The 23,813-nt window shown below is 38.7% G+C and overlaps 1 protein-coding gene across 15 annotated transcripts in view; it reads right to left on the bottom strand.

Moving 5' to 3' along the window:
* The window catches only part of IGSF11 (immunoglobulin superfamily member 11), a 206,519-nt gene that overhangs the window by 79,886 nt on the left and 102,820 nt on the right, over positions 1 to 23,813 (bottom strand). For 2 of the 15 annotated variants that reach the window (XM_035274120.3, XM_078352078.1), the window contains exon 1: positions 16,694 to 16,861. The exons of 12 other annotated variants lie outside the window; for them this stretch is intronic. The gene's annotated coding sequence lies outside the window, so the exon portion shown is untranslated. Of the gene's footprint in view, positions 1 to 16,693; positions 16,862 to 23,813 lie in introns of those variants that run through there. One more of the 15 variants, XM_078352077.1, reaches the window with a different exon arrangement.

Raw genomic sequence — 23,813 nt, 5'->3', positions numbered from 1 at the left:
ATCCTAAGTGAATTAATGCAAAAACATAAAACCAAATAATACTGCGCATTCTTATTTGTAAGTGGGAGCTAAACATTGAGTACATATGGACAAAAAGGTAGGAACAACAGACATTGGGACTACCAGAGGGCAGGGGATGAAGTCAAGGGCTGGAAAACTACCTATTTAGTACTATGCTCACTACTACCTGGGTGACAGGATCATTCATACCCCAAACCTCAGTGTCATATGATAGACTTTAACAAAGCTGCACATGTACCCTCTGAATCTAAAAAGCTGAAATTATTAAAAATAAACATAAATAAAACAGAACATGAGAATGATGCATGAAATAGAGAGAAGAGCCACTTTAACTAAATTCAAGTTATCTGATCCCAACCAACCCTAAAGGCAGCTTAAACTGTATGCATTTCATGGTTTGGTTATATGCCAGAGTAAATTCCTCTTTTTAACCTTAAAAAAGAAAAAGAAAATGGAGTGTCAGACTTCCAGCCACCATTTTAATAATCATCACTTCAAAGTCAGTTTTGAAATGCAGTCAAAGTCTTCTCCTTAGAAATTAGTTTGTTTTCCCAACTTATTCTTTTTGGCTAATGGTAACAGGCTCAACCCTTAAAGTTATCTTTTCTACTTCTTCTCATGCCATTGTCTGTACTTTCAAATAGCACCTTATACATACGGAATCCCTAAGGGATGACCCCAAAACCATCATCATCACTGAAGGAGGTGCCCATAGCTCTCTTCACCTGCTTCCCAATATCTCAAAGTAGGAATCTACCACTGCTGCCACAATCTGGGGTTCCAAAAAAGTTCCCATGCTGCTACAGTGGGTATAGGAAAGAAGAACGAAATTTCTGCTTCCAGGGAAACTAGAAATAGAATCAAACTTTTATTCCAGTCTGAAGATAGAGGACATTCTAAAAACTGGAACAGGCAACCCTCCTTCCCCCAAAGTTATAAGCCTGTTGTTTCATTCCTCATATAATTTCTATGTGGACTATTTTGTGTGTGTGTATTTGTATATGCAATTTAATTTAATTTTGTTTACAACAGAAAATATATTATCCCATTTATTTGTATTTTTTCTTTTTTCTTTCTTATTACACTTTAAGTTGTGGTACATGTGCAAAACGTGCAGGTTTGTTACATAGGTATACATGTGCCATAGTGGTTTGCTGCATCCATCGCCCCATCATCTACATTTCTTATTTCTCCTAATGCTATCCCTCCCCTAGCCCCCACCTCCTGTTATACCTCCCCTAGCCCCCCACTCCACAACAAGCCCCAGTGTGTGATGTTTCCCTCCCTGTATCCTTGTGTTCTCATTGTTCAACTCCACTTATGAGTGAGAACATGCAGCGTTTGGTTTTCTGTCCTTGTGTCAGTTAGCTGAGAATGATGATTTCCAACTTTATCCAAGTCCCTGCAAAGGACATGAACTCATCCTTTCTTTATGGCTCCATAGTGTTCCATGGTGTATATGTGCCACATTTTCTTTATCCAGTCTATCATTGATGGGCATTTGGGTTGGTTCCAAGTCTTTGCTATTGTGAACAGTGCCACAATAAACATACATGTGCATGTGTCTTTATAACAGAATGACTTATAATCCTTTGGGTATATACCCAGTAATGGGATGGCCAGGTAAAATGGAATTTCTATTTCTAGATCCTTGCAGAATTGCCACACTGTCTTCCACAATGGTTGAACTAATTTACCCTCCCACCAATAGTGTAAAAGTGTTCCTATTTCTCCACATCCTCTCCAGCATCTGTTGTGTCCAGATTTTTTAATGATCGCCATTCTAACTGGCGTGATATGGTATCTCAATGTGGTTTTGATTTGAATTTCTCTAATGACCAGTAATGATGAGCATTTTTTCATATGTTGGCCTCATATTATGTTTTCTTTTGAAAAGTGTCTGTTCACATCCTTCGCCCACTTTTTGATGGGATTGTTTTTTCTTGTAAATCTGTTTTAGTTCTTTGTAGATTCTGGATGTTAGCCTTCTGTCAGATGGGTAGATTGCAAAAAGTTTTTCCCATTCTGTTGGTTGCTGGTTCACTCTAACGATAGTTTCTTTTGCTGTACAGAAGCTCTTTAGTTTAATTAGATCCATTTGTCTATTTTGGCTTTTGCTGTCATTGCTTTTAGTGTTTTAGTCATGAAGTCTTTGCCCATGCCTATGGCCTGAATGGTATTGCCTAGGTTTTCTCCTAGAGTTTTTATGATGTCAGGTCTTACGTTAAAATCTTTAATTCATCTGGAGTTAATTTTTGTGTAAGGTATAAGGAAGGGATCTTAAAGTATATCAATGCTCCTACTGTCATGGCAATCTACAGTGGACCAGGAGAGATATGAAAATCACAGCAGAGTCCATCCTTCCTTTTACCAACCCCCATAATGTAACATTCTAACCTCAATATCATAAATTACTTTTTGCAATCATATATTCAAAAACAGTGACTAAATTCTCTAAGAAGGGAACTTCCCATCACCCAGTTCTATAGGAAAAAACAGATACTGAATTTTATCAGCTGCTCTTAGGGTTCTAAGCCAAGGCAACTTCATTTATTATTGGAAATTGATATATGAAAATATATTTGATCCACAGCATTATTAGGACAGTGATCATTTATCCCATATTTCACTTTATGTTATCATAATGTCTGCTTTTGAGAAAATGGCATCAAGAAAACACATATTCCCCATATTTTCTTTTAATGTTGCCCTGGCTTGAATCTCCAAGTAAGCCACCTAAATACTTGATTTGGACACTCCTGAAAGGGTGAGCTCAGAGGTCTCAGCACCTTGGTTTGCATGAGTTTATCTATTGAGCTCCATTTCTGCTACCCTCAGACCCCTCAGACAGGCAGCAACAGCTTGCAGTGTCCTTGTGGCTGAGGGGCAGGAACACATTCCTCAGTGCCCCACACTATACCTGGAACCTCTGTGGCATGTTCTAGTTTGGTCTTGGGTAACAATTCTTGAAAAAGACAACATCCCAGCTTCAAGATGGCTGATTAGAGGCATCTGCTGATGTCTACTCACCTCCAACACTAAGAAGAAACAAAATAGTGAGGAGAAAAATCATACTTCAAATAGATCATCCAAGAGAGAACACTGAAATTCACCAAAGAAGTGACAGGAAACACCTAAAGCAAGAACATAGAGGGAAGGAGGCAGCCTGATCAGCAAGGATCACCTTGGAACCATGAGAGACCCCAGTGGCCCACATTCCCATCATGAACTGCAACAATCCCAGCCAGGGGAAAGCCCCTCGACCCTCAGAGGCCTTGAGAATAACATAGGGTGTGCCCTAAAAAACACACAAAGGCATTATTCCTAAGGGGGACCTTACACTGAGTCCCACAAACCCCTGAGTCCTAAGCAGCTGCAGCACAGTGCCATTTTAAGAGTTCAGCCCATACTGGACTGCGTCCTGCCCTGCAACCAGGCCCAGGTCAGAAGTCTTGAGCAACAATCCCATCCCCAGCCCAGCAGAGGGGTGGCCATGCATTCTTGCACATCCTGAGGACCAATTCTATTGCCCACACCACTCAGCTATAGACTGTTGTGGGCTGAAGTGCAAGAAAAGCTCAAACTCTCTGGCTGCCTGCCTATGGCTGGCCCCAGGAAAAGCAACCAGGCTGTCCCTGATAGCAGGGCCACAGTACAGATGCTGCTGCTTCCACCTGAGCATTCCACCAGTGGCCTGGGATTCACCCTACCCTATCCCGCCCCCCACATAAAACAGCTAGTCTATCCACATCACTGTGTAAACTGTCTCTACTCTATACGCACAACTGGAGGGCCTGAGGGCACAGCCCAGCCTGGCTCCACCCCTTCCACAGTGCTTGAGCACACCATTCAGGGGCTTGAGAGTGCCTGGTCCAGTCTACCACCTGTGGCACCTGAGCACACCTCCCAATGTCCAAGGTCAGGTCCACTCAGCCTGGTACTATCACCACAGCCAGCCCCCAATCCCCCACATGCCACCTGCAGGTCATCAGCCCACCCAACTGGTCACAGCCACTGCCAACACTAGCACAGAACACCTGGGTTTCAGAGGGTTGTATCACTGCTGCCACTGCCAGTGCTCATGCCACACCCATCACCAGAGACTCAAGAACCCTTCCACCCACCCAGCCCACTATTGCCATGCCTGATATATGAACAAGCCACCTGGAAGTACAAGAATCAGCCTGCCTGGACCCGCTAACACTGGTGCCAGTGTATGCCACCTTGGGGCAAGCACAGTCAGCTCCCTGCTGCCACCACTGAGGCCTGAAGACTGGCATCCTGGACCCAAGCACAACTTCACCACAGCCTTCTCTGAAACCGTATCACAAGCCTCCAAGGAAAGCAGACACCACTGATGCAGGTTCATAGTCCAAGAACTCAGACAGAGACTGCACTATTGCATGTACCCAGAATCAAAGCCAAAGTGCCCTCCCAACTAACACCATATATTCATCTTTAGGAAAAAGTCCTCCCCTATGAAAGCAAAATCACAAAACTGGAAGAAGCAGCTGTTACACCAGATGCACAGATATCAATGTAAAGACACAGAAAACATGAAAACAGAAGGAAATATGAAACCTGCAAGGAAACTCATTATCCAGCAATAAATTCCCATCAAAAAGAAATTCATGAAGTCTCAGAAAAATAATTCAAAATGTTGGAAATGTTAAAAAAGAAAACCTCAATGAGCCATATGAAAACTCTGAAAAACAATACAAATAAATCAGAAAAACAATTCAGGATGTGACCGACAAATTTACCAAAGAGATAGATATAATTTAAAAATAAACAGAAACTATCAAAGAATTCATTGAACTAAATACAATATACATTCAAAAGTTTTAATGACAGACTAAACCAAGCAAAAGAATCTTAGAATGTGAAGACAGGTCTTTTGAAGTAACATAATCAAATAAAAGTAAGTAAATAAGAATTAGCAAAGCCCTCATGACAGATGGGACACAATAAAGCAACCAAATATTCAAATTATTGGTGACCGAGAAGTCAAAAAAATAATGAAAGAGTTAGAAAAACTATTGAATAAAATAATAGATGAAAACTTATCAAGTCTAGAAGGAGATTAAGATATCCAGATATAGGAAGTTTAGAGATCCCCAAATAGGTACAATATAAAAAGAATAGACCTCTTTAATTTATGGTGCTGGGAAAACTAGATATCCATGCAGAAGAATGGAACTAGAACACTATCTCTCACCGTATACAAAAATCAACTCAAGATGGATTAAAGATTTAAAAGTAAAATCCAAAACTACAAGAAGAAAATTTTTGGAAAACTCTTTAGGGCATTGGTGTAGGCAAAGATTTTATGGCTGAGGCCTAAAAACTACAGGCAACAAAAACAAAAATAGAGATATGGGACTATATTAAATTTAAAAGCATAACAAAAGAAACAGAGAAGTGAAGAGGCAACTTCTCGATTGGAATAAAATATTGAAAAAATACTCATCCAACAGAGGACTAATATCCAGAATATGCAAGGACTCAACTCAACAGTAAAATAACAATAATACTATAGAAAAAGAGTCAAAGGACATGTATAGAAATTTTCAAAAGAAGACATATAAATGGTCAACAGGTATATGAAAAAAATGCTCATCACTAATAGGGAAATGCAAATCAAAACTACAATGAGATATCATCTGACTCCAGTTAGAATGGCTATTTAGAGAAAAAAAAAAGAAATAACAGATGTTGGCGAGGACATGGAGAAAAGGGAACTCATACACCATTGGTTGTAATGTAAATTAGCACAGCCAATATGGAAAACAATATGGGGATTCAAAACGACAACCACCACAAACAGAACTACCATACAATCCAGCAATCCCACTACCAGATATTTATCCAAAGGAAAAAGAAATCAGTGTATCAAAGGGCCACTTCTGCCCTCACATTCACTGCAGTACTATTTACAATAGCAAAGACAGGAAATCAACCTAGGTATACATCAACAGATAAACGGATAAAGAAAATGTGTGTGTGTATACATACATAGACACACACACACACACACACACACTCTCAAAATGGAAATACATTGACCACAAAAACAAAGGAAATCATGTCATTTGTCACAACACAGATGAAGCTGCAAGTCAGTATGTTAAAGGAAATAAGCCAGGCACAAAAAATATTGCGCGTTCTTATACATGGGAGCTAATAAAGTTGATCATACGGAAGTAAAGAGTCACATTTTCTTGATAAGTGGTTAAAGATACTTGAAAACCTATTTCCCAGAAATCAAACCCATTTACCATTTTATGTGGTATGTGAGCGAAGCAGAATAATGTCTAGGACTGTGGTTGACAACACCTTGCCGCTCACCAAGTTTCACCTCCAGGATCACTTGTGTTTATGAGTGAACCAAGTCCTCACTACATTTTCCACTATAGGAAATTCTTATAATTTTATGTTGCTTTGGCATACACTTTATTTATTTATTTATTGTTTATTTAGTTTTTGAAACAGGGTCTTACTCTGTCACCCAGACTGGAGTGCAACGGCGCAATCTCAGCTCACTGCATCCTCCACCTCCTGGGTTCAAGTAATTCTCCTGCTTCAGCCTCCCAAGTAGCTGGGACTATGGGCATGCATCACCATGCCTGGATAATTTTTTTTTTAAGTAGAGATGGTTTTTCACCATGTTGGCCAGGTTGGTCTCAAAATCCTGACCTCAACTAATCTGCCCATCTCAGCCTCCCAAAGTGCTGCAATTACAGACATCAGCCACAGTTGGACTTTTTCATACCAGAGGAAAGGCTAAGTCATCCTTGACAGTTTCCAGTTCTTCATCTCTTCCCTGTTCCTCAATGTGACTGATCCAGATACCTCCCCTAAACAACTGCCTCCTGGAGACCACCTCTCTGTGGGACAGCTAAACATAGTCTATTTGACTTGCCCACTGACCTTCACACCCCACATGGATTGTGCAGATATGCCACAGTGACGTCCTCTCAGACACAGCATGCCTACACAGAACCTGTGCCTGCTTCTTCTAAACCCACCAATTAGAACTCCCTTTGGGAAACCTACTTGGGTAATACCATGGATCCCAATAAAGACTCTGACCACATGTCTCTTTCTCTCTTCTTCCCACCCACTGGTTGAGAGTACATGTCCTGGATGACTCCCCTTCCTCCTACTGGCTCTGAGGTGTGCTGCCGTCTTCTTTCTGGGTCTGTAAATAGCATACACTGCTTCTGTTATTTCATGCCTCCTCTGTGTCTCACCTGACCAACCTAACTCTCTGCCCAGTCATGGCTCTCCTAGAGAGTGGTTATCTCAGTAAGCATAAAGTGGACACAAGTTAGGCATGAACCACAAAGGTGTCTTCCAGTATAATCAAGTTCCCTGTAAGAGGACACCTGGTCATGAGTTAGACACTTAGGTTAGACTGTCCACCAGGATAAAGAAGTATCACATAAAGCCACTTTGTAAGCATCTAAGACCACCTCCCTTGGATCCCCATCAGGGCAGAGCTGGAATTTCTAGCCACTCTCCAGAGAGAGAACTCAATACCAAATTAGAGAAAAATACAACATCCACTGTGCTTCATCCTTAGCCTGTATGTAAAGGCGCTACTTTCCTCAAAAACTTAATTGGAACTCTTATGTTTTCTCCACCATACCCTTTAATAAAACCTCCCCAAAAAAGAAGCTGATAAACTTATTCACTAATAAAATTATTAATGATCATTCCAGATTACAACTGTTTGACATTTAGAGAGATGTAAGAAGCTTTAAACAAAGAAAATTCTATTATAGGATATGGGAAAATAAAAAGAAGGACAAAGGGTTTTATCACCAAAACATGAATTTACATAAAACCTATTACAATAGAAAGATTGGTGTTCCTTTCTTAACTCTGTGTCTGTTTCTTCGATAAAGTCCTCTCTCCTCCTTAATAACATTACAGAGGATATCTTAATGAATACCTAAATTCACTAAAAAGGCCTACTCCTAAAAATGACCCCTCAACAGTTTCTTTCATTCAGTATTCACCTACCAAAATTAGTAATAGTCATGTTAATCTACATAGGCTAGATTATGCCTGGACAGCACAATAACTCTCAACGGCTTTAACAAGGTTTATTTCTTGCCCACACAATGTCCTATATGCATTCAGAAGCTATATTCCAAATGGTGATTTGGAAATTCAGTCTAGTATCACCTTGTGAATCCATCATCTCAACATGTAGCCTCCACAATTCACATGGCAAAGGGCTTTGGCTCATAAATGACACATATCACCTCTACTTTTAGTCTACCAGTTAGAATAAGCACACAGTCCCAACATAATTGCAAAGAAGACAGAAAAAAACAACAGCTTAAGTCTGGCTCTAAAGATGAAAACAAGACAGGAGTAGGTGAACATGTAGCACTGCCTCTGTCACAGTGAGATATTTACTCTATATATAACTAACTAACATGGGCCTGGAGGTCTTTATCTGTATTACCTTTGATATCCACAGCTACCCCAGGAGATAGGTATTACTATGATCATCTCCAGTTTACAAACAAGGAAACTGAGGTTCAAATAAGTTAAGTAACTTACCTAAGTGTGTAAGTGGGCTAGCTAAGATTCAAATCTAAGAAATGTATTCCTGAATACACCATGGCAAACTGCTTCTCAAATATACAAGACACAGTTAAGGATGCTGGCCCTCAAATATCTGTAGATCCGTCATATGAAAGAACACAAAATAAAGACATAGTACTGAAATTGAAATGTAAGCAAAGGAAAGTATTTCTGAGTACCTGCTATGCACGAGACACCATTCTAGACAGTCTACACATTGCACATATATCTGATCCAAGCATCAAAACACTTCAAACAAGGTGGGTATTATTATTCCAGTTACACAAATGAGAAAACAGACTCAGAGAGATTAAGTAATTAGACTAGGGTATTACACAGAGCCAGTATTTAAACCCAAATTAATCTGGCTTCAGAGCCTAAGCAATTTTCTACTATATCTCACTGTTTGTTATTCAATATAGATATAGTTAATGCAAATCCCAGTCCATAAATCACAGGGGCAAAAAAAAGGTAACATAATTCTGTTTATTTTTTCTATGACTAAACAATTTCAGTTGTGAGTCTCTATTTCATTGAGAGGCAGATACTTAATCTTGGCACTTTTCCTCTGAGATCTTTCTGCTTTCTTAGCTTCTATCAGTAAGTGGGGTGAGTCACAGTAGGGAGAAGTCCACTCTCCTCTAGAATTTATCAAACCTTCCTAGGGGGTTCAAATACAATGCAATATCTAGGTTCATTCAATTCCCTATCCAGCTCTCCATCCTCTTCTAGTCTACAAAATCTTTTTTCTTGACTTTTATTTTTCAAATCCAGTTTTATAGCCAGACCCAGGCTTTGTAATTTCTGAAGTTAAAAAAGACATTTGCCTCTTTTTTACATCCTGCTAAAGTGTTCCTTCCCTTCTCTTATCACCAGAAAAAGTAAAGTCATCAGAAAGTTACAGAAAATAATAGGAACAGAAAGCACATTGGTTAATGTATCATGATATCACCATGTTACATAAAGAAGACCCTTCGACAATTAAAGTTGCTGAAAATGAAATGAACTATATGAGATCATGAACCTCCCAATCAATAGAAAACGTATTTAAGAAAAGAATGGTTGATCATGTGGCTAGGACATTACAGAGGTTTAAAAGATATATATGAATTGGAGGTAGGGTATAGTGATCAGACCTGGAATATTTTACCTTTATGGATAGAAAAAAAATAGAAGGAAGGAAAGAAGAGAGGAAAAGGAGGAAGGAAGAAAGACAAACCCATAATTTCAGGAAAAACAGAACAAAATGGCTGATTTTCTAGGTACATTCAATTGAAAGAGGGTAGGAAGAGACAGGTTGCCATAAATCTCAATATTGACAAGAGGATAATGTGTATAGAAAGTAAAGAAATACATCAAGAACATTCAATAATACGATTTCCTAAGATCTCATGAAATAAAATAAAGTCTGTCCTCCATGCTGAGAAAAGAAGAGGGAATAGTAAGGGAACAAGGTGAAGATGTAGAAGATTATCCCAAAAATGCAGAGCTCCAAAAACTCACTGAAAGCTGCCACTCAGTGACACCTTGATTCTGATCTAAAGCCACAGAGCCCTTCCAGGAAAGACAAGGCAGGATGAGTGACATGAGAAGATAAAAAGCCATTGCCACCAAGGCATTTACATTTATCCCTTCCACAGCCTAAGGAATACATCCTGATTTTTTCTAATAATTTTCTTTAAACTTCTGCCTGAGATCTAATAATAATAATAATAAATTACTTTAAAGCACTCCCAAAGGCATCAGAAAATATGCTGAGCCACATTAAAATGCAGCTTGGAGTGATGTAAAGTATCACATTAAAATTTAAAACCCTTCAAAATTCAATCGTGTTTAATTTCAAAGCTATATCTCAAATCAAAAGGCACTATGGGAATTGAAAGAGAACAGGGAGATAACAATATTCTAACTCCATTAATGAGAGAATTAAGGTAGGAGGGAAGGGGGGAATCTACTGGACGTTTTTAACTTCAGCCCTGTTTGTGACATAGCCTAAATTTCTGCCTCTGTCACAATGCAAGGACAAAGGAATCATTTTACTTGTTACTAATGTCACTGTCATCAATTAAGATTAAGTTTAAAAAGCTGTATTTCTGGCCTTGACTGCTGTAAAGCCCCAGACCTACCTATCAAACTGCCTGCTGGTTTTTCCTCCCCTTGCATAATATCCCACAAGCAGAACAAATTCAATTTGTCTGATACCGAATTTATTAACATCATTTCCCCCCTACCCCCGCCGCAGAGCTGATCTTTATTTGCTACTCCAATTACATATACCCATCAAAAAAACCTAAGAGATTCACCCTTGACACTTTTTCATCCTTTACAATAAAACTATCACTCATTTTCCCTCCTAAATTACTCTTGCTTGGTCTCCTCCTCTTTATCCCTCTGCCATTTGCTCTTTCAGTTCAGGCCCTTATCTCTCCTCTGAACCCCTAGCACCAGATTCTTGACATGTCTAGTCCTCCTTCTCCCTTGTCTTCCTGCAATACATTCTGAGCACCAGCACCAGAGTGATTCTTAAAAAATGCAAATTTGATCTTGTCACAACTTCAGTATAGAGCCTTGGAATGAATGGCCCCCATTCTTTATAGGATATAAATCAAGTTTCTCAGCATGACAAAAAGGCCTTCCATGGGCTGGCCATTAATAGCTTCCCTTCCTGCCACTTGCCATGTCACAATCTGCAATTAAGCAAGCCCGAACAATTTGCAGTTACACTTGTTATGCAGCTTCATACTTTATCTTCCCTTATGTACTTCCCTCTGCCTGGAATGTGTTCCCTCTCTTCAAGGAGCCACAGTTCCAAAATCCATTCTTTTACCTCCCTGACTTTGTGCCACCCCTCACCTGTCTCCCGTCTGATGACAGCAAGTATCCTCTACCTTATGTGCACAGCAACCAGTCATGCCTCTAAAGCACCTATCACATCCCATTTAAATGTCTGTTCACTCATCCGTTTTCCTCATTAGACTGTAAATTTCTAAAAGAAGCTGTCTTCTCCACTCACAGTGCCTGGTATGCAATAAATATTCATTGAACTGAACTGAGTTTTATTCATTAAGTGCCTCAATTTTTATTTTACACTATCTGTAACATTTTCTGTTAGTTTCTAATATAGGCACGAGTGGGGAACTTATAGTAAATAATAATTTCTATGCTCAATTTAACAGGAAAATGGAAAGGAGCTTTTACTAAAGTGTCCTCCAGGTCAGCAGTGCATGGTGCCAAGTACATACTTTCACCATGTTATTTAACATTTAATATAGCCATGCATGTTATGTAGTGGCTATAACCTGTTTTCACAGAGAAGGAAACTACAGGTCAGAGGGGGATAGTAAACTTTTTCAAGGTTAACTAGCAGGAAAGGATGTGTTAATATTGAAATAGAGGTTTTACATGTATGCACTAGTGTTTCTCACATAAGAAAAAGAGGAACATAGAAATTGAGCCCAAAGAAAAGGCAATACAAAGTAAATAAAATAAAATATTCTAAGTTCTCCTCCAGTCTCACAATTTCCTCTTTTCTCCACATCCCTCAGCAGAACACGTGACTCTAGGTAATGAGGTCACTCTAAGACCACAACTGTTTCTTAGAACACAGTGTGAAAGGAGAGTTACAGTTAGCAGTTCCATAAAGTTAAGTATTCATTAGTTACATTCCACTAGACATCTGTCCACTAAACCCTTGCAACCCATCTACAAACACATGGACTAGGAAAACGTGTAGAAGTTCAGGTTAAATCCATCACCATCATTACAAATACAACTGGAAGTACTAACCTTCCTAAAGGTGCTTTCCCATTTTGGTATTTGAAAGACGCTATAAAGAGATACAAGGTTCAGCTCTGTGAATGGAATGTAAAACAGAATGCCTAACAAGAAAGCAAGGCCAGATAAGTATAAGTGTGAGGGTTATTTCTTGTGTCCATCCCAGAAAGTGAGAACACTTCTCCTCCAGGAAATGGGTGAACACAAGCTGCCTCTCACAAAACACCCACACATGTTCTAGGTTTGGGGACACTGGGAACAGGTGGTAGACATTGAGAACTATGAGGGGTATGAATCAGTGCTTCAAGCTCAGGATCAAGGACTAAACCAAGTCCAAAGCCTGCCACTTCTAGAAGTCCTGCCTGGTAGTGTGGAGCCATAAAAACATGCCTGGCCTAATCACTGGAAATAATCTAGTCCCAATAAAAATTGCTTCTGCTGCTAAACAATGTTTAGAGTTCATCATTCAGAAAGCTAAAAGGGCTACAATTCAGGGACACCAGGCAAAAAGCCCAACATCAGTAGCCTTGAAAAAGACAAGGAAGAAAAAATGTAGCAGGATTTCACTAGGCATGTGACTTGACACTTGGCAGGCTGCCTTGGCAGGGCTGGACAGTCTGCGGGCAGAAAATTCACATTTTTTTTTCCTGTAGCCAGAAACCAAGAAGGCACAGAGAGAGGAATACCAATCCAGATCCTTCATCAAGCTAATAATCAGTAAGACCTTCCTAAGGAGAACAATGAATGAATAACCACAACTTTCATCTGTTTTACACATGCATATGACTGTTCAGCATTACTCTAACTGAGCTTTATTACTTTTACAACCTTAAAAAGTTCTGTAATATATTAATTGGGTATCAAAGCACAACCAATCCAAGTTTTCTCACCTGGTAGGCAGACTGCTAAACCAGCAGAGGGACAGAGTTCAGCTCAAGTCAACCAACATTAATAGGGCATGAATTAAGACACTGGGCCAAGAGCAGCTAATACAAAGATGAATAAGGTATCTTTGAGGAAGGTACAATAGACTGTAGGAGGGGAAAAAAGCAAACAGAATGTCAATATAATACTCTAATTGCTGGCATAGTATGTTCATAACAGTGTATGAAGTTCACTAGCCAGTGTTAAAAGACCAAAAGCAAGGAAAGCAAATGTCAATCAAGCCCTGTGAGGACTAAAAGGAAGAGTTAAAAAGCTACTCTAGAGATAATTTAGACTCGATTTCGAATAAGGACTCATGTTAAACAGGGGTATGATCTGCCCAGACTAGTGTTAGTTGGTTGCAAAACCTAGGCTGGAACTCAGATTTCCAGTGTTTTCCACCATAGCAGAACACTTTTCCAAAATCACAGGAAATTCGGCAAGTTCCAGGCTTCTGAATCTGGGAATATGCCTTTCAAAAATGCAGATTCTAAAGACATATTGATTAATGATCTGTGAATGAGAAAGGGAAGTGCATGGTGGCTGGCTGTCCTCAGGGTGGAAACTTGGAGGACAGAGTAGCATCTGCATGTGGTTAGTCAGCAAAACCAAAAAACTTTTAAAAAGCATTGCATTTGTTACTCAGCAACTATTTAACTAAATAATTGCTTCAATGGAGCCACTAGTTCTATTCTCCTCTCCTACAGCAAAGAACTGTTTCATCACTTGTGCTAAGAATGTGGAAATGTCTCCTTCCTGAACTCGGTATTTCTCAAAGATCAGCAAAACTAAAGCATAGTACAACATTAATACCTCTATTTCAGATTGAGTTAGAAAGCTTTCTCCAGTAGACTTTTACTACGACATCATGAAGTTCTAAGTCCCATATAAACCAAAAGAAAACCCTACCCAACGAAATGCAAGCCAGTTATGATTACAGAGTAATGAGACCAATATTACCCTTAATCATTCAACAAACATTTACTAACTAACCCTGTGTCATGAACTATGTTAAAAATTAAGATTTTTGAGAGAAGAGAACAAAAAAGATGGGAAGACAAAACACAAGATCAATCAGACACAATTCTTGTCTAGTGAGGAAAGCAAATACACAAGCAAAGAACTGTAAAACTCTTTGATAAACGTTATAAAGCAATGTGACTCAAAATGTGGCCCCGGACCAGTGCAGACCTGCAAATTGTTGGTTGTTGATCCACACGAAGATGGCTAAGTACACACATTGAGAGTAAATATACAGAAACCTAGATAGCATTTTAATAGTAATTTTCAGTCTGCTGACGCTAATAATTTTTAAATAAGGCTATTTTGTTTTTTACACTTCATTTTTTGACTATTTTATTACATTTTACAAAATCATCCGTTCACAAATAGTTTAAGGAGCAATGAGTAGAGTGATATAACAGAAGTACCATTTGCTATACTATACTATACAAACACAGATGAAAAGAAATGGTATTTGAGATTTAAGAAGGCTTCAAAGGGGAGATAACTTTGAGCAGCAAAGAATAAGTAGGGGTTTTCCCGAGATATTCAGGAGAGGCATCAGGCAGAGGAAGAGCATCTGCAAAGGCTCAGAGTCATTCTAGTAGATGGTATGTTTAGAAAAATAAACTGCACAGTAATAAACAGCAAAAGTGCAGAAAGTTAGGTTACAAGGAGATCCATAGAGACAGGCATGATTTTACAGTTCAGGCTCTAGGCTTTCCCCAAAATGCAACAGGGAACCACTGAAGAGTTGTATAAGCAAAAGAAGGATAGATTTATGTTTTCATCAAAGTTATTCTGACAGCAGTGTGGTAGAGAGTTGAAAGGGAGAGAGAATAAAGGGAGGAACACAGACCAGTTGTGAACATACTGAAATAACCTAGGTATGACGTGAAGAGAACCTGCATTATATCAAGGAAAACAGGCCATAAAGAATACCTCAGAGAAATGTTTCGAAGGTATGGATGTATAATGTGCCTTACTTAAGATGGGTCAGAATCTGTAATTAGAAAGTTGTTCATTCAACTTAATTAAGTGTCCTGATCATATGAAAGAAAGATCAGTAAGTATACAGATGCTAAGTGAGTTACTGAGACACAGGAGATAGACCTTGGAGTGAAACATAAAGTTCTAGAATAATCTTGGGTTTTAATAACCTTACAAAGATTCACATATATATATATAAATGGAGAAAAAAATGGGTAAAGAGTTATAGCCACTACATTTATTTTTCACTTTTTATGTACGAGCAGTATCGTAGACACTATGGAAAACACAAAAGGAAATCACAATAGTCCTTTTCACTGTTTCTAACCCCTGGACAACTTGAGCGTCTCCACCTAGAAGTTAGTTCTGGACCACAGAAGCCTGATGTACTTATTTCAGTAGATACCAAACCAAGACTCGTTTTCAACCCAGAGAAATTATGTGGGTTCAGGGAATCTATAAAGGGGAAGGGTATGTACATATGTATAGGTAGGAAGACAGAGTTTCTTGTTTAGAAGAAATATTTTCTGAAACATTCCCAAGGGAAATATGAGTCCCCTGGATGCAATCTCTTGAATCACACAGCTCCTCTGGAATCACCGAGTCTGCAGAGAATGTATAGCCCTCTCAAATCCAATGTAAACTCCACAGAGATCCAGAGAATCGCATCTCCTAAGAATACAGGTCACAGGCTTACCAAGCCCCTGAAACTCACTTAGAAAGGACCAGAAGTGGGAGCACTGGGCAAACATATACCATTCTTCTTGGAGGACTTTTTAAAATGTAACAGACAATTAGATGGAGTCAGAAACAATTCAATTATTGTTCTATCATGTATATTCTGTACCCCCACTAACCATAACACATACAGGGAACACCACTTATCATAACACCATTGTTGCGGGCAGGCCCGATATCTATGGTATGGTGGTCTGACTGCATCTTACAAGGCTCTCATAAGTGCCTACTATATTTCAGGGCACATGATTTTACCAAAGTATTTAATAGGCTTAGTTTTATAACAACGCCCACTGTATTCTAGTCATGAACTAGGACAAATAAGCCTTTTTGTACTCCACAGCTGCATCCATTCAAGTGAAATACCACAATTAACCTGTGAATTTAATCTAAATATTCAACAAGTATACATAATTAAATATTAAAAAGTTTAATTTACCTAAAGAGTAACAAGCTTTTAACAAAATCATCAATTGCCACTTCATTTTCTTTTGTAAAAACATTATTAGCCTACACCTTTGTAAAATGACAATGGATATAAGGTAATCACATATAAGAGAACAGAACATAAAATAATCTCCTAAGAGCATTAACTACCAGTTTTTTAATTTAGAAAATGAACAAATTCTCAATCAATGCCTACCATCTGCAAGACACTATGGGAAATCAATGGAAGACAAAAAGATCTAATTATCCACAAGGTCTGGATAAGATAGAGAACAGAATCGCTTAATACCACCAGTGTATGGAGGTAAGCAAGGAGAAGCTCTCCATACAGTCTCCAAGATCCTCTGCAAGTCCCGTACAATGCACTAGCATGGAAAGTGATGAATAAGCTTCATTGATAATAGTGACTACGTCACAGCTGGCTGAACATTCAGTGCACAAACAGAAGGCTTCTGTATTTGCTTGAATCAACCATAGGAAAGTTTTAGCAAAAAAGACTGTTATATTCAAATGGAAATCAGTGCTTTCCAGCAAGAATGGACAATTAGCAATTCCTTAAACTGGCACTAAAAGGAGGAACAGAGAAATGTACCAAAAATGATCATAACCTATATTCCAAAATGTGAAAGAAATAAGAAAGATTACTATTGTTAGCATTTTGAAAAACTCATGTACAAGACATAAGGTAAGTCAAGATGTTATGAGTCTCCCAGCTATCAACTTATACTGATAAATTTTACCCACTACTCTAAATTTCTTATCGCATACAAGTTTAAGCTGTAGTCCAGGATTTCAGCACATGGTTAATTTAGATGGCGTTCTTTAAACATTTAGCAGAAAGTGCAAAGTCTGTTTATACAACATATGAATCTACATTTTAAAAGTGTTTGTTCACCGGATTAACAGATTCTTACAAATACCTCTTCAAGACTAGCAGGGCAAATAATGACCAACTTCACTCCAATCTTTAAGCACACACACAATTATGGCCTATCTGATGTATGGATCTGGTTTTGTGAATCTGATCCTGCAATTATAGAAGTCTGCAGGCCCTTAAGTAAGTTACGATGATTCCATGGCTACCTTGGTGTTGAGAAACACAAAGGTCAAGGAAATAGGCACGAGAAATTTCACCAGAGTTAAAGCAATGATTTCCTAGATATAATGCCAAAAGCACAAGTAATAAAAGAAAAAACTGAGGTTCAACTTTATGAAAATTAAGAATTTTTGTTTTCAAACATGCTACCAAAAAAGTGAAGAGTACCAACAGAAGGGAAGTCACACACAAGTGACTTGTATCCAGCATATATAAAGAAATTTAAAATTCAGTAACAAAAAGATTAAAAAATGTCAGGTGCATCACATCTGGAATACCAGCACCTTGGGAGGCTAAGGCAGGAGAATTGCTTGAAGTCAAGAATTCAAAACCAGCCTAGGGAAAATAGTAAGACCCTGGCTCTACAAAAGATTTAAAAATTAGGTGGGCATGGTGGCACATACCTGTAGTCCCAGCTACTCACAAAAGGCTCACGTGGGAGGATTATTTGAGCCCAAGAGTTCAAGGATGCAGTGAGCTTTGATGGTGCCACTGCACTCCAGCCTGGACAACAGAGCAAGGTCCCAATAAATTAAGTAAATAAATAGGTAAGTACATGAAAGATGTCCAGTATCATTAATCACTATAAAAATGCAAAACCACAAGATACCATTTCAAATCCATTAGAATGGCTACAACAAAAAGACAATCACAAGTGTTAACAAGGATATGGAGAAACTGGAACTCTCACATAATTCTGTGGAGAATGTAAACAAGTGCAGTCACTTTAGAAAACAGTTTGGTGTCTAAACAGTTACCAATTCTGTAATTACTAAGCAATTTCACCTTTAGTTATATATGTAAGAGAAATAAAAGTATATCACATAAAAACTTTAACCTATATTTATAGTATATGTATGTGTTCACACCATGATAGTCAAAAAGTAGAAACAACCCAAATATCCATCAACTGATGAATGGAAAAATAAAGAATATATATACACACATGTAATATTACTCAGCAACAAAAAGGAATAAAGTAGTTATAAATGCTAAAACACAAATGAACCTCAAAAACATTATATAAAGTGAAAGAAGCCAATCACAAGAGACCACATATGGCATGATTACATTGATACAAAATGTTCAGAAAACGCAAGTCTATATAGACAGAAAGTAGATTAGAAGTTTCCAAGCACTGAGAGAGGGTGCAAGGATGTGAGAAGTGAATACTAACAGATACAAGTTTTCTTCTGGAGAGTGATGGAAATGTTCTCAAATTAGATAATGGAACCGGCTGCATCAATCTTTACACATACTGCAAACAAGCAAACTGTATACTTTACATTGGTAAATGTTGTGGTATATAAATTATATGTCAATAAAACAGTTTTGCATTATGCCAAACTGAAAACCTTTACACACTTCTGAAAGCAGTTCCTCAAGCTACCTGATATCTGATGGGGCAAGGTACATATGAAGTAGAACAATTATTCTATTATCAACCTGTGTCTACATCTCAAGCATTAACCTAGAGTTGGACTGGCTCTGGGGGCACCAGAGAACCCAAAATATGCATTCTAAACATTATGAATTCCTAAAAATACCAAAGCCTAATAGCACTTTCTGCCAGTTTTGGTTCCATTTACTGAAGTAAACATTGTTTTACTGAAGTAAACACTGATTGAGGCCCATCACTGGCTAAGGATTATCTCTAGAATACAAAGACATAAGACATAGTGTGGCTGGGCTTGGTAGCTCATACCTGTAATCCCAGCACTTTGGGTGGCTGAGGCAGGAGAATCCCTTGAGCCCAGGAGTTTGAGACCAGCTGGGGCAACACAGCAAGTCCTCATCACCACCAAAAATAAACAAAATTAGCCAGGTGTGGTGGCACACAACTATAGTCCCAGCTACTCAGGAGGCTGAGATGGGAGGATCACTTGAGCCTGGGAGGTTGAGCATGCAGTGAGCCAAGATGGCACTACCGCACTCCAGCTAGGCTATGGAGCAAGTCCTTGTCTCAAAAAAAGAAAAAGAAAAGAAATAGTGGGCCTAATACCCAAGGAGTTCACAGCTTGTTAAGTCTAAGACAAATAAGTATGCACATGGTTCCAGTTCAGTACACCGTGTGCAAACTACAGGAATAAGCAGGGGGCAGAGAATTAGTACAGAGAAGGGAGTAGCTAATTTTATCTTAGTATGACCCACAAAGGTTTCACAGGAATAAGGATACCTGAGCAGGGCTTTAAAGGATTGGTAGACAGGAGAGGAATGGTACAGGGAAGAAGATGGAGAATGGAAAGCAGGCCACAGTCAAGGCAATGAAAAGGGGTATGTAACAGCAAAGCGACTTGGAGGGCTGAAAGAAATTTGGGAACAAAAAGGGTCACACAAAAAAATGCCAGAAGATGAGTTTGGGGATTTAAGCTAGATTATGGGTATGCTACAAATTTCAAACCGTATTCTAAGGCAACAGGGAGGCTTTGAAGGGTTTTAAGCAGGTGAATGAAATTATCAGATTTATTCTAGAAGTATCATCCTAGCCAATCATTTGCAGAATGAAGATTCACTAGAACAAGGGTTCTCCAGGTTTTATTTACCTAAGTAATCACTTCTAATGTGCTTCCAAATGCAGTGTTACATAGTAACCCCAGACGAAAGAAAGCAAAATGCAAATCATCTTGAAACACTGGAAGGCCTGGAGCCTTATACAGGCAATGACCACCGATTGGTTTCCACCATTGAAGAACACCTAGGGCTATGCAGAAGATGGTGTGGAAAAATTTGAACTAAAGAGAGATAATAATTATAATGGAAGACTGGAGATTAATTAGGAAGCTAGTTCAATAGTCCAGGGGTAAAATCATCAGTACCTAACATGACAGACAAAAAAGAAAAGATTGAGTCCAGAAAGCTCTTTTAGAAAAACAATTGACAGAATTTCAAGAGTGACTAGATGTAGCATGAGAAAAGAAAGAATCAAGGATGACTTCCAGGCTTATGGTTTGTTTATTTATTTATTTATTATTTTATTTTATTTTACTTTTTAGAGATGGAGTCTCACTTTGTCACCCAGGCTGGAATGCAGTGGCACAATCTTGGCTCACTGCAACCTCCGCCTCTCAGGTTCAAGTGACTCTCCTGCCTCAGCCTCCTGAGTAACTGGGACTAGAGGCACATGCCACAACACCCAGCTAATTTTTTGTATTTTTAGTAGAGACAGGTTTTCACCAGTTAGCCAGGACAGTCTCGATCTCCTGACCTTGTGATCTGCCTGCCTCGGCCTCCAAAAGTGCTGGGATTACAGGCGTGAACCACTGCGTCCAACTAATTTTTTGTATTTTTAGTAGAGACAGAGTTTCACCATGTGGCCAGGCTGGTCTCGAACTCCTCATCTCAGGTGTTCCACCTTCCTTGGCCTCCCGAATTGCTGGGATTTCAGGTGTGAGCCACCGCACCCAGCCAGCAGATTTATGGTTTAGGTGAAGGGAAAGGACTCTGTTGATAAAATGGACAGGGACACCTGGCTTACCTAAAGATACTGCAAACTTAGTAGTTCCCAAAACTGAACTGTCTTGCCCTCGTCAAACCTGTTCCCAGTATTAGCAGTTTCACATCTCAGTACACTGTTGCACCAAATTATGCTGGTGTTTGAGCCAGAAGTCTCAGAATCATCTTTGACAGCTGCTTCCCCACATTCCCTACACTCAGTCCATCACCAAGTGTCACTGATTCCTGTCTCAAAATTTGTTTCATTCATTCACCACTTCCATCACCACTGCTACCATGCTACTTCGATGCCACCATCATCTTACACCCTGGTTTCTACGACAGCCTCTTAATCCAGTTTCCTTGCTACTCTCTTTGCCTCACTCCAAATCATTCCACACACACAAATTGGCTTTCTAAACTGTAAAACCCTTCAGTGGATTTCCACTGCCCTTTAAAGACAAAGAACGTGTTTTATTCATCTTGGGATCCTCAGTGCCTAGTATGCTGCAGACGATAAATATTTTTAAAAAGTATAAAAGAAAGGATCGGGTCAGGAGTAAGAAGATAAGTTTTGTTTCAGGATCCTTGGGTTTGATGTGTCTATGGGATGTGCACAGGGTTACCCTATGCAACTGGTAGTAGGAGCCTGAATCCAAACTCACATTTGGCCTCACTATGTCAAGACTAAATAAGTAGAGTTATCTATGGTAAACAGGACTAAGACTATTTTAGGTAATCATGAACTAAGTTAACAAAGCTTGAAGCAAGCTCAGCTTCTTAGAAAGATTAAAGTGTCTCTCTAATCTGGAATTCTGCAGCTCTGGGTCAGGTCTAGGTCAGCATTTCAAGGACAACAGAAACCACTGACCTAGCACTAGATTTGTGGTGGAATCTTTGCAAGAAGCTATTTGGCAGCAAAGCCTGTGATTTGCCCACTTCCTTCAAAATATCTTGACAACACCTCTGCCCTCCCTGCTCCCTGATGTCCTCACCAATTTCCAAATGACTTTTCTATTAGTTAATCATGAACCTTACCTGACTCTCAGACAGCATATCTGGGGTGGTGCCTGGAAGCCTGTATACTGACAACTATACCAGGCAATTTCTCAGTCTAGGGAAAGTTAACAGTTTAGAGAACATATGCAAAAGTTACCTTCATTCCTCTCTTCAACTGACCCTAGATAGCTGCCTTAGGATGTTACTGATATAAGGACTTTCAAATAATAATAAAATTATAATTTACTGCAGGTTTCCTCTAATACTACACAAAAATATTTAATATAATGTACTGTTCATGGCAAATGCTAAGAGCTTCCACGTTTCTAATAAGTAACCATTACTTTTCCAAAGACACATGTAGGAGACGTTGATTATAATATCTAATATCCCTTTTCCTCCTTAACTTTCCCCAACATGAGTGTTTAACTACTGTATACAAACCTGTCGAGTTCAGTAATCTGGTAATGGCACCTCTATTTTGATTTTTAAGTCAATATATAAAATAATTATATATTTTCTTTTAAAACAGAGCTTATGAGAGCCTCTGCCTACATATCCAGGGAATGTGTACAATAGCAAGTGTCAGATGATCTAATAATTTGGTTTATTATTCAGGTAATCACAGGTGATAGCCTGGTAACTTGGTCAATCCTAAGGTTTTACACTGATTTTATGCTTGGTTGTATATCAGTTGTTTGGTATCTATAAAGGACTACTAGTTAAATAGAAAAAATATTATAATTATTGAAGTCAATAAAGAACATAAATGTTAAATTCTGAAACTTTGACTCAAGATGACTTTTACCAGCTCTGTATATTGTATTATCTGATTAAGTTTCTTAAGACAAAAAATGTTTCCAATATTTCAAAATCCACTGTGAAAAAAATGAAAATGCAGCAAACATAACATCAAACTGACTTTTTTTAAATTTTTGGTGAATAAGTATTATCTGCACCCACAATGTATTATTTGCAAAAAAGAGAGAGAGAGAGAAGTTTGCAAATAGCAGTTTGAAAATGTTATATTTTACTGTATTGTCAAAGAAAGCCCCAAAACTATTTTTCAAAAATAAGCAGAAAATATAAGACTTTCAACTGCTGTGTGACAGACCAAGGTTTGTATTTATTTTTGATGACTCAACATAATCTTAAATTTCAAACTGCCCTTTAATCTACACTCATTTCCAAAAGCACGTGATTTTAAAATTTGACAAATGGTATCTATTTTATGCGGTTCAAGTAAATTAAGCAATCTTTACATAAGCTATAGTATGTACAAAGTTACTCATTTTGGCATTGTTTATAATAGTAAAACAATGGAAACCATCTAAGTATCCATCAATAGAGGGTGCAAGTTATGTTACATCAATACAATGAAATGTTATGAAGACATTTTTTAATAATAAGGAAATGAGTACAGTGTGCTACTCTTGTGAAGAAAATTAGGGTGCATTGGGGAATATGTAAATATATTTGATTGTATATGGGTAACATAACTCTAGAATGATTCTTTAAAAAAAACATCTGGGCCAGGCGCGGTGGCTCACACCTGTAATCCCAGCACTTTGGGAGGCCGAGGCGAGTGGATCACCTGAGGTAAGGAGTTTGAGACCAGCCTGGCCAACATGGTGAAACTCTGTCTCTACTAAAAATACAAAAATTAGCTGGGCGTGGTGGCAGGCACCTGTAATCCCAGCTACTTGGGAGTCTGAGGCAGAAGAATTGCTTGAACCCAGGAGGCAGAGGCTGCAGTAAGCCAAGATCGTGCCATTGCACTTCAGCCTGG

The sequence above is a fragment of the Callithrix jacchus genome, chromosome 15, assembly GCF_049354715.1.
Source record: "Callithrix jacchus isolate 240 chromosome 15, calJac240_pri, whole genome shotgun sequence".
NCBI lineage: Eukaryota > Metazoa > Chordata > Mammalia > Primates > Cebidae > Callithrix > Callithrix jacchus.
The sequence above is the reverse complement of the archived record's forward strand: the minus strand, read 5'-3'. Positions and strand labels throughout refer to the sequence as shown.